This window comes from Lepisma saccharinum, chromosome 4, assembly GCF_977018435.1.
Source record: "Lepisma saccharinum chromosome 4, izLepSacc3.1, whole genome shotgun sequence".
NCBI classification, from domain to species: domain Eukaryota; kingdom Metazoa; phylum Arthropoda; class Insecta; order Zygentoma; family Lepismatidae; genus Lepisma; species Lepisma saccharinum.
In genome coordinates, this window is record NC_139232.1 from 44,520,732 (window position 1) to 44,533,926 (window position 13,195).

The window sequence follows — 13,195 nt, forward strand, 5'->3', positions numbered from 1 at the left end:
AATCTGAACTATCTCATTTTCATCACTTGATCGATGATATCCAAACAAAACTTGAAATTTTACAACAATCAACACCCACTCAGGCAGATATAGCCCTGCTCCAAGATGCTATGCGTGGTGTGGTTGATGCTTCTGAATTAAATGATGTGAAATTGGCACTTGAATCTTTGCAAAATACTGTAACAAATCTGCCTACATCACAGGAACTTAAAAATATTAAGAGAGCTGTGAATCGCATATTGAAATCAGAAGATATCAAGAATATCCAGACGGAGATCAAACAACTTACTCAGACAGTGGCCACTCTACCAACTAATCAACATAGTAATGAACTGCATGCCTGTTTGAGGATATCAGAAGACAGGTCCATGATCTTACTGCTCAAAATTCAAAATTGGCAGTTATTGAAAATTTGCAACAAATTGTAGCTAATATCAAGCAACAGCTAGGGACCATGGAATCCAATCAAGCAAATGCTCTGTCTGTTTATGCCACCCAGCTTCAAGAGATTGTGCAACAATACAAGAAACTTGTTGTGAACATAAAAATCAAGCCAGGCCATGATGATGTTGTTAGGACTATCAATGAGCACCTTGAATCTGTAACAAGCAGATTGCTTACAGCAGAAAAAGAAATAACCGGCATAATGGAGAATCCAAAACATACAGTAATTCTTGAATTGTACAGCATCCCCAACAAAGAATATGATTCACCATTTACACCAGGTGGCAAAATATATATGCTGTCCCCTGCACAATTTTATTACCAGTTTTTTGTTGGGGGCACACTGAGACCAATCAAGATCAAATATTGGCTTCAACCACAGGCACATCACTACCCCACCTTATCAATAACAAATGCTGACAACAAACCAAAAATCACCAGTGTAGAGTTAGAGGATTTTACAGATCCCAATACATTAGAAACATCTTATGCTGAAGATGATGGCTCTCTGGAATTTCATATACAAATAGGAGACACATTATATTTAGAAAATCCTGTAGTATCAGCTGCTGAACACCCCATAGTTGCAATATTCTTGTTTTCATATTATGTCTAGACAAATTATTGTTGATGAATTACACAGACAAGCCAGACATAATTATAAGAGACTGCCAATAGTTACAAAAGTCATAGATGATTTATGGCAGAGTGACTTGATTGAGATGGCAAGTGGACAGGTGAAAAACTTAGACAAAATCAACAAGGGCTACAAGTATCTACTCACTGTAATAGACACATTTTCAAAATTTGCCTGGGCTGTGCCACTCAAATCCAAGACTGGAAAATGTGTTAGAGAAGCCTTCAGGACAATCATCAATCAGAGTGGAAGATCACCGCGCTATTTGCAAACAGATAATGGCAAAGAATTTTATAATTCTGTGTTCCAACAATTTATTAAAAGCCAGTCAATACAACATTATTCGAGTTACAGTGATCTCAAGGCCTCAATTGTAGAGAGATTCAACAAAACCGTAAAAAATCTTATGTATAAACAATTTACACTTCAAGGTAATTATAAATGGCTTAATATTCTTCCAGAACTTCTACATAAATATAACAACTCGGTCCATTCCACAATCAACATGAAACCCTCTGAAGTAACTTCATCTGATGAGCAAAAATTGATCAGGACTGTTTATTATCCTAGATACCAGCCAACAACAAGAAAGGCCAAATACAAGGTGGGTGATCAAGTAAGAATCAGCAAATATAAGCACTTATTCAAAAGAGGCTTTACAAGAAACTGGAGCACTGAATTATTTACAGTGGTTCAAGTTAAACCTGGGACCATTAACACATATATAATAAAAGACCACCGAGGAGAAATTCTCAAAGGCAGATTCTATGAAGAAGAACTCAGCAAAACTAAACAGCCTGACACATATCTCATAGAAAAAATCATCCGCAGAAAAGGCAACAAGTTATTTGTCAAATGGCTATGACTTCCAGAACACAGCTGGATCGATGCAGACAAAGTGATAATATGAGCACCTGGGATGTTATAAAAAGGCTGCCAGAACCTGAACAGCAGATTAAGAGAAATGGCAAGTTGCTGCCTGAAAATATTAGATGTCTTATTGTTGGGCCATCAGCTTGTGGTAAAACTACACTAATGATTGATAATTTTTTATTGGCACCCAACTGGTTAGACTGGAAAAACAGGCACTTGTATGTTTTCTCTAAGAGCTTGGAACAATTAAAATATCAGCAGTTGATGAAGCTATATGATGAACTGGGTATAGCCACTTTTGAACCAGATGTTAAGCCACTCCATGAATGTCTCGATAATTCTGTTGTTGTGTTTGATGACATTATACTGGATAATCAAAACAAGGTTAGAAATTTCTTTACACAGGGCCGACACAAAAACATTGATTGTTTCTACCTGGCACAGACTTTTTCTAAAATTCCGAAGCAGCTGATCCGAGACAACAGCAATTTTATATGTGTGTTTCATCAAGATCATACCAACCTCAAACACATACATGATGAATATGTAGGTGGTGACTTCAGCTACAATGATTTTTCCAAGTTTTGCAGTAGGTGCTGGAACCAGGACAGTTATGGGTTTGTCACAATTGATATGACAAGAAAACCCAATAGTGGTAAATATAGAAATAAAATTAACAATTTTCTAGACATTGAAACATATATAAATAACCATGAAAAGGCCAATCATTGATGATCTTAAATTAAGAGATTATCTTGTAAAAAGATTTAAGGGATGAAAATCACAGAACCGAGGAATTTATGAACAACACAAACAAACAGAACAGCCTATTATTGATGCTATTAGTGAATTAGGTAAAAATATCAAAACTGTTACAGAGCAAAATCAAAATTTGATCACAGAGCTTGTACCTGTAGCTGCTAGGAACATATTAGATTATCCAATCACCCCACTTTCCAGTATTCATACACCTAGTCCTGTTGCTCCTCGAAGAATTGTAGCTACCCAGGATCCTATTGAATTGGGTCTTCTTGCTCAAAAATATTTAAGCACACCTAAAGACAACAAAGATGAGGTCTTTGGCTTATATGCTGACACAGAGCGTGATGGTAGCATCATACATAGAATTGGCAATTTCAGAGTAACATTTATGGGAGATGATATAATTGTATATTCAGAATCTCATCTTGGAGAAAAAGGTGGTTTTGTTAAATATCCTGGCACACCTGGGTTGTGGGAACTGATGACTAGGAAGAGACCTGGCAGCTATACAGATCAAGATTATGAGCATTACAAAGAAATATTAATAAAATCAGATGCTCTATACCAGAACAATGATCCCACACAAAAAAGAGTCAAGTCTAGCAGTGGAGCAAAATACAACAATTTAATCAAGCCCATATGGTCACAGATCAAGACAGGCAGTGGAATCAAACAATACAACACCCTGCCTAAAGAATTTGTGTGGGTTGATGATGTCAGGAAACTTGTAGATAGGTTATTGGTGATAGCTGGGGAGGAAAATGCTGGCAACCACAATTTTTACAATGAAAAGGTTGGAATTATGGACATGATAAGCACAAAATTGTCTAATTTTATAGTGAATGACACTAAGGGGATTGGATATCTTATAAAAATTATTAATACTCTACCACCTAAATTTTGGAATATTTCTGAGGGCCGGGGGTTGGTTAATGACATTATAAACAAGCTGCCATTTGAACTACACATTCCAGGCTATCAGTATTGTGGTCCAGGCACAAAATTGGACCATAGATTAAACAGAGGGGACCCTGGTGTTAATCCCCTAGATGCTGCTTGTAGAGACCATGACATAGCATACAACACACATTCTGATCTTGACAAGAGACATGTTGCAGACAAAAAATTAGAAGAGGCTGCATTTGGTAGATTTGTAAGCAAAGATGCTTCTTTAAGTGAGAGAATAGCAGCATTGGGAACCACCATAGCTATGAACACCAAACAAAAACTGGGGTGGGGGCTGTGAATATATATATATAATAAACCTAGAATGAAGGCCAAGGGTGTTATGTATCAAATACCTTATGCAGGTCTTAAATCTCTTAAAACTATTGATAGCCTTTTAACCAAAAAGCAGCGCAAGAAAAAAAATTCTTGTCTTGCCAGGGGCCATGGTATGAAATTGTTGCTTAGTACCCCCCAATTAAAAAAATTAAAACAATCTAGAAAAAAATCACATGTGGGGGGTTTCATATTTACTATCCCGGCCATCTTAGCAGCACTTGGGGCTGTTGGGAGCTTGGCTGGGGGATCAGCTGCCATAGCAAAAACAGTAATAGATGCCAAGCAGAATAAGGCAGAATTAGATGAATTGAAGCGCCATAACCTGGCCATGGAGAAACAAGGCAAAGGTGTTAAGAGAGCCATGAATAAGTTTAAAAAAAACAAGAGCCGCTTACAAACCAAGATATTGATGCTTTAATCAAGCCACTGGGCATCAAAAATTTTAGAGGTGTGTACATGTCTGATTCTTTGCCAGAACAACCACTCAACAAAGAGTGTGGCATTGTTAATTTGGATAAGTACAAAAATCAGAGCACTCACTGGATCTGTTATCTTAAATATTTAAAAAATGAGGGAGTTGTGTTTGATTCATTTGGAGGTGTTCCACCTGAAAATTTAGTACAATATCTAAAATCAGCTAATCTTTATTACAATAATGCCCGTGTTCAAAATTTCAAAGATGTTAATTGCGGACATTTGTGTTTATCTGTTCTCAGATATATGTCTCAAATAAATAAACCATCAATTGAAAATTTTCAAAAGGCCTTGTGGTATTTAAAACATCATGGGGGTATTCCATCTCACCAGCCAAAATTCAATATTGAAACTCAAATTGCATGATGATATAGTGTATCCCAAAACAATAGCTCTCAGAGCATTTTATGGCATGTACTTGATCCCTAATATTACACACCACAACAACAAAATTGCAGTAGGGGATCAAAAAATTGTCATCACTCCAGGGCAATATAATCTATCCACTCTAAATGCTCAATTACCCAGAGGTATAGTATTAACTCAAAATTCTGTCACTCACAGAGTAGAGATTGTATCTGCTACAGAAACAGTGGATCTGGGTACTATAGGAGAGCTGTTAGGCTTTGAGAACAACACAAAACTTGAACCGGCCATCAAACACACTGCTATTAATATACCTAAATTCTTAGCCATAGAGACTCTGAATATTCACTGTAATGTGGCTGAGGGTATGATCACCAAATCAAATGGCATAGGCACTCACAAACAAACTGCATCATTGCAACATTTAAACCTAATTCTGAATTTATGGAGCCCATCATCTACACTCCATCCCCAATATTATATTTTCCTGTGTGCCATAATAGAATATATAACATTGAGTTGATGGTTACTAATGAAAAAGAAGAATCAGTTGATTTTGCTGGAGTCACAACAACTGCAATCATAGAGATTAATATTTAAATAAAAATACATACAAAAAAAATGGAAAATATTGAGAGTTATGAGCTACAATCATTCCCCCCAAACAGGAGGACATTTGCAAATTTAAATCAACCCAACACAGAGATTGAGGTTGATCTTGATGTAGGGGATGGCTTTATACACCCCCACAGAGCAGATCTATACATCAAATTTGATGTTGTAAAGCTCGATGGAACAGATTATACGGCAAATTCAAATATATGATTGGTACACAATTTTGTGCCGCATCTGTTCTCTGAAATTGAAATCAGAAAGTATGGTGTTGTTATAAACAGAGTGGATTATCCCGGCATTACCTCCACAGCTTTGGCCACACTAAAATTATCCAAAACCGAGGCTTCTTACTACAAAATAGGTGGATTTGAGGCTGGTGATAAAATTATATCTAAGAGCCACACAGTGCTGTTCCCGATGCGCCTGTTGCCAGGATTCTTCTCAGATTACAAAGATATTATGTGGAAGGGTGGTTTAAGAATCACATTTAGAAGAGCTGCCAATGATAATAATGCTTTGATGAGGTACAGTACATTAAATTCTACAGGGGAAGCTCTGCCCAATACCCTACCTGATGAAGGCAAATGCATTATTCAGACTATGGAGCTAAGAATCCCAGTTGTTGAATATGAAGCCAGTTATGCTCTTAAATACAAAGCAGATATAATAAAAAATCCACAAGTACCTTTACAATTTTATACATATCAATGTGTACAGAAGCCTGCCACTGGTACTTATTATGAGTTTGATGCTACAAATTCATTCTCCAGGATACAATATGACATGCCGGATTTTGTGGTGGTACTGTTTCAGACTGGAAGACACAATAATCAGGAAAAAAAATCAAGTAGATTTGATAACTGCAACATCAAGAACATATATCTTAAAAATGGCAGAAATGAGGTATTCCCTAGAGAAAATTATAATTTAGACATGTCCAAGGATGATTTCCTTAAATTATATGAAGCATTTACAGCATACAAAAGGGTCACTACTGGCAATACTGACATGTATTACACACCAGATGAATTCAAAGCACAGAGACCCATGTTTGTCATCAACACTTCAAAAAGGAAACAAGTTGTGGTTAATGACAGGACAAACATTAAAATTATCTGTGAATTCCACGATACACTCCCTGATGACACCATATGTAGTGTTATTCTCATAGGTGAAAAATCATATGTTTATGATGTAAGAAATGAGAGAGTCACAGAGCAATTCTAGAAAGCCTCTGCAAAATGCATTTTCTTAGTACTAGTTTGATATGAATAATAAAAAATTCTGTATATTAAATCAAACAAACCTATAATTCAATTTATACAAATCTGCTATATTTTTGTGTTTTTTAAAAAATATGAGGAGCACTGCAACAACATACCCACACTCTTCAGCCACTCTCACAATACTAGCTGATATGTAATGCAAAATCTCTTTATCGTGAAGGTACCTTAAAATATACAGCTTAAAAGGCTAGGACTCGCCCGGGCGATCCAGCTCCGCTATTTTCCATGTACTACAGAAATAACCGGAAGTGGACCGGAAGTAAATATGTGTGTGTGTGTGTGTGTGTGTGTGTGTGTGTGTGTGTGTGTGTGTTAATACGTTTGGCCTAGTTTTAAGTGTAGCCAAAAAAAAATATCAAGAGGGGCATATTTTTAACAAATTTATGGACAACAGTCTCACAGAAGTGCCTTTTATAAGTGTAGGCAAATCAATCTGAGGGGGGTCATACTTTCACGGGAAATTCCCGAGGGCATTTTTACAAAAATCTTCGATTAGACAGGGTGCCACACTTGAGCAAAAAACTTATATGGGCATGTTGAGTTAGTTTTAAGTGTAGCCAAATCTGCCTGAGGGGGGTTCATACTTTCTCGTCCCAGTAATAGGGTATTTTATACTACTTGTTACCCCAATCTTCTCCTCTGTTTTTTCTAGCATACTGATCTATTGCATGCTAACCAAACCTCTTAAGCAATATTGGGAGGCAGACTCTTGTAATGCCACGTCCTCCACATGTATGTATGTATGTAATGCGATTTGGGGGGAAGGGGGCCAAATTTTGAACTTACGGCTGGCAATGTTTCTATAACATGTTTTTGTTCGAAACAAATTCATAGATATTGTTAATAAAGAAAAATAAATATTAATATTTTGCTATTAATTGTAAATATATACTTACTGTATTGTAGCAATTAGTTTGTTGGTATCGAAAGCGACTGTGCTCTCTCTGTTATCGTATTTGAAAATTATTTTTCTGTGGACATCTAGAAACTACAATTTCGTTCTTCCCTGTGCTAACAATGTTGACAGAATGACAGATTGAACAATAGGTAGGCCTTGGACAGCGGAAGTTTACTTCCTGGTTTTTTCAGTAGCTGAACAATAGGTAGGCCTTGGACAGCGGAAGTTACTTCATGGTTTTTCAGTATCTGAACAATAAATATGGAATTCCTCACTGACGTATACAATTTGTTTGTTCATGTTTCAATACAGGTAGGTTACAGCAGTTCTTTTTTTACATCAACCTTGGCAACTGTTGGCCTCACTAAAAAACAGATAAAACTAAAAGCTCTAGTGTGGAAAAGTTCTGTTTTATTTTGAACGTCGGTGAAGAACATTTGAGCAGGATTTCCAAAAGTGAGTAACTTTGTTTCTTAGCTTGCATGGGTTGGCTTTAATTTATAAATATGGTGTTGGTTTTGTGAGTCAATTCTGAAAAACCTAACAGACGTAAGGGATTGTGGATGGGAGGTAACTTCCTGAAAAACCAAACAGCCCCTATGTATTGTGGAAGAAAATATACTCACAAAACATACAAAGAGAGAGAATATAGAAGTTTTTTGAGTGTGTTTCATGTCTCTCTCTGCTTTATATATATATTTGGAGCATGCTGAAAAAAGCAATATACAACAAGTTTTAAGAATTTGTGAGCAATATGTTATTCGTGAATTCTTAAAAAAAAAAAAAACTAGTTGTATATTGCTTTTTCAGTATGTGGGTAGCTGGAATATTTTTCTGTTCTGTGTGCCGTTGTTGGTAGGAAATATGTGTGCGGGGCATATTTCAAAAATAATAATAAAAGGTCGAAATGTGTTAAATTATTAATAGAAAGGCAAGAAAATGGAGGGGTGTAATTGAAGAGTTGTGTGTGTTTGATATCTAGTGGAAGTACATAGTGATTCGAATCTTATTATTTAAAATATTTAGTTTTTATGCACGCTTATTGATATTAAACCTAAAATTAAATAAAATCCTCTAATTAATGGCAACTATATCCAATTATGCTTATGGTCACAGCGAGCATTCGTAAAAATGGCGATGATGTGGCTTGAGATTTTGTTTTTGCTACGTAAACAAAATGGCCGACTCGCAATGACTGTGCCAAATATGAACAGGCTATATAGATTGAGAGAGAGATGCATAGAAAAGTTAATTAAAATTTAATTTCATGATTGTAACACGGAACTTAAATATACATACATATAAATTAAATATTTGGTGCTGATCACATCACACATTGCCAACTATGTATTGGACTTCCGATATGCACAGATATGATTTTTTTTTATTTGTGTTGTAGTGCAAATATGTTGTCTGGTTTGGGACCTGGACCTACAGTCTAAAATATTATGGTATTATTCCTGCAATTATTTGCAATCTTGGACAGAGAGAAGAAGAAAAGTGATATTTTTTTTAATATCGAGCCTATATTTAAATTTATACATGTACGCATGCGCGCAGGGGTGAACTTTATTTTTTTTGTTTGAGTGGGTTGTAAGGTGAGTGAATATGTAGGAAAAACAATAGTATACACATAAACCAAAGTTACATGGTTCTAGGTCCCATAGGAGCCAAGAAAATCAATGTCTTGGAAAACGTCTTAAGACAAATATCTTAATCTTTAAGAAAGTAGACTTCCGGTATGTCAAGATGTTACTTCCGGTCTGTCAAGAAAATTTTCTTAAGACGTTTTCCAAGACATTGATTTTCTTGGCTCCTAATTGAGCTAGGATGATGATTTTAGGTTTGTTGGATAGGATTCGACGAGAACTATTCGACTACCAAATAAAATCGATTCTACCCCCTCAAGTTTCGGAAATACAGACATTTTTTAAATTTTTTTGAGAAACTTGATTTGCTGGCTTAGTTTTTACCCTAATTCGAAAATTTTAATAGCATTCGATAAAGAATTAGAAGTACTCTACAATCTATTGGAGGGATGATGACTAGTGCTTGCTGTTTTCGAGTTATTTTAAATTTAAATTTCAAGATGTAATTTCTAAGATGTTTTGTAATTCATAAACTATGGGTTGTAGGAAAACGATTCTTGCTCTATCTGCTATTGCTCGACGAATACTATAAACATAAATAATGCTTATGGTTTGATTTAAAAAATGGCGACTAGAAATAACTCTGCTTTCTGAATTATGATTTATACTTAATACGCCAAGAGGACTGAGGGTTAGAAAGATATTGTTTGTTAGAATTATGTACACATAATATTTTTTCTATAAAAATATTTCTATAAACACATAATGTGTTTTCTATACACAAACATATTTTTTTAAATTTATTTACAGGATTGATTAAGGAGCGAGAATAGCATATACATAAATAACACACACCAAACCAGCACCATCGTGAATTAGCCTTCCAATGTTTTTTTTTAATGTAAAGCATTTATTTTGTGAAACTCCACAAATAAAATAACATACCCACAAATATTTTCAACAAGATGCTAACTAACTAACTAACTCTCTAGCCTTCTTAAACCCGAAGGTTCATGGCTGCAGCAACACAGGCCTTCCATCTTTCTCTATCTTGAGCAAGTTCTATATACTCTTTTCCATCCCTACCGATTTCCCTTAGGTCCATCTCAACGTTGTCCCTCCATCTTCGTCTTGGCCTTCCTACAGGTCTCTTACCATCAGGTTTCCCAACAAGAATCCTGTAAACTCCTCTTTCCTCTCCCATTCGTGCCACATGGCCTGCCCACCTAAGTCTTCTTGATTTAATTATTCTAATAATATCTGGACATGAATACAAATTATGTAGTTCTAAATTATGTAACCTTCTCCACTCACCTGTCTCCTCATCCCTTTTAGGTCCAAAGATTTTCCTAAGGATCTTATTTTCAAATACTCTCAATTTATGTTCCTCTTTCAATGTAAGGGACCAAGTTTCACATCCATATAATACTACAGGCAAAATTACTGTTTTGTATATTTTAACTTTTAGTTTCTTAGATATTAAACGAGAAGACAAAAGTTTATGAAGAGAGAAGTAACATGCATTTCCTGAATTAAGCCTACTTTTTATTTCCTCTTTAATATAATTTTCATTTGTTAATATTACTCCTAAGTATTTGAATTTGGAAACTGGTTCAAACGAGTTGTTATCAATAATTAGATTTTGATTATTACCTAACACTTGGTTTCGGCCTGTAAGCATATATTTAGTTTTCTCTTTGTTAACTTCCAAACCTATCTCTTTAGCAGTTTTGAAAAATATTTTAGCATTATTCTTAATTGTATTCACATCATCCCCCAGTAAGTCTTCATCATCTGCATATGCTAACAACTGAGTCACACCATTTAATTTTAGTCCTTCTTTAGTTTCTTTTACCTTCCTAACAGCATATTCTAAGGCAAAATTAAAGAGCAATGGAGATAATGCATCTCCTTGTTTTAACCCATCATGAATTGTAAATTTGTCAGACATATTAATACCCACACGAATTTTACTTTCTGTTTCACTGGTGCATACTTTTATCATACTAACAAGCTTCTTAGGTATTCCAAACTCTACTAATATATTATAAAATTTATCTCTTTTGACAGAATCATATGCTTTTTTGAAATCAATGAATAGCTGATGGACATTTTGATTATATTCCCACTTTTTTTCAAGTGTCTGTATGATGTGAAAAATTTGATCTGTAGTTGATCTGTTACGTTTAAATCCACATTGATAATCACCTATAATTTCATTAGCATATGGCGTTAGTCTTGTTAAAAGAATGTTAGATAATATTTTATATGTTGTTGAGAGTAGAGAAATTCCACGGTAATTATTGCAGTTCATTTTATCACCTTTCTTAAACATAGGAACAATTATGGATTCTTTCCACTGTTGAGGGATTTCTTCTTTATTCCATATTAAGCAAATTAATTTATGAATTTGACATATTAATGAATTTCCACCATATTTAATTAACTCAGCTGGTATTAAATAAATGCCAGGTGCTTTGTTATTCTTTAGCCTTTTAATAGCATCTTTAACTTCAGTCAAATTAGGTTCTGGAACTAAAGGTTCTGCTGTGTGTACTTCATTTACGTCTGATTTATCTCCTACATGGACATTTAAAAGGTCATTAAAGTAGTTCTTCCATCTATTTAGAATATCGCTTGGGTCAGCTAGAAAATCACCGTCTTTATCTTTTATCAAGTTTAAGCCCCTATCACACGGAACTGGATTTCTAGTTGGAATGCTCTAGTTGACGCTGGACTGGCTACCCATTTGCTAGGTTTCGCCTCACACGGTACTTGTTATACCGTACTTGTCGCTAGTCTTTCGTTCCCATAATGGCGGCCGCGCGAGATGTAAACAACCTATCACTTCACACTTTTAAAATACGATAACTATCCAACCGAGAGGGATATCGCATCGCATTAAATGGTTTTAGGTAGAGAAGAACGGCGCTGATAAAATACATACTTTACAACGTTTACTATACACGTATGAAAGAATATTTTAGCTTTTTCAATTGTAAACATGCCTTTCGTGTTGTATGCACTCGGAAGCCACAGACAAAAAAAGGCTACTTTACAAACTCACAGAATATCTTCACATGGCCAAACTTTGCTCTGATTGGCTGTTCCACAGAATCTAGTCGAAGAAGTTAGTAGCAATTAGAACATGTCCTATTCCTCAAAACCAGTCAAGCAGTCAGCCAGGCGGCCATGATTACTACCCAGAAAGTCAGTTCATCGCCAACTAGGGCATTCCAACTAGAAATCCAGTTCCGTGTGATAGGGGCTTTACTTTAGGTTGCCACCCCTTTCTAAACTCATTTACACCTTTATATAAATCTCTGATATTTTTATTTTTGCTGTTTGTTTCAATTTCGTTAATTTTGCTTTTCAAGTAATCTCTTTTTTTACTTCTAAACGTGCGGTTAACTTCTCGCTTTATTCTATTATAATTGTTTAGATTTGTATCATCAGAGTTATTTAACCACCTAAGTCTAGCCTGATTTCTTATTTCTATTAGATTATGACATTCATTATCAAACCATGGCTTACTTTTTCTCGGTTTATGGTATCCTATACTTTCTTTAGCTGCTGATTCTATTGCATTACGTATGTGCTCCCAATTCTTATTTACGTCTGTTTCATTTATATTTTCATCATCATTTAAATCCTGCAAAACATCAAATCTATTTGACAGTTTAATTTGGAAATCTTTCTTAATTCTTTCATCAGTAAACTTTCCTGTATCAAATTTTAGAACTGTTAGATTTTGTTGCTTATGATTTATCACTGAGAGTCTTTCTCTCAATTTAGCAATTACTAAATAATGGTCACTGGCACAGTCAGCACCTCTATGTGTACGAACGTCAATTATACTAGTATGCCTTCTCTTATCAATGAGAATATGGAGAAGACCAGGTATATTTATGGATATCTTTATGTTTAAAAGTGGTACTTTTCACAATTAAATTCTTTGAGGTTGCAA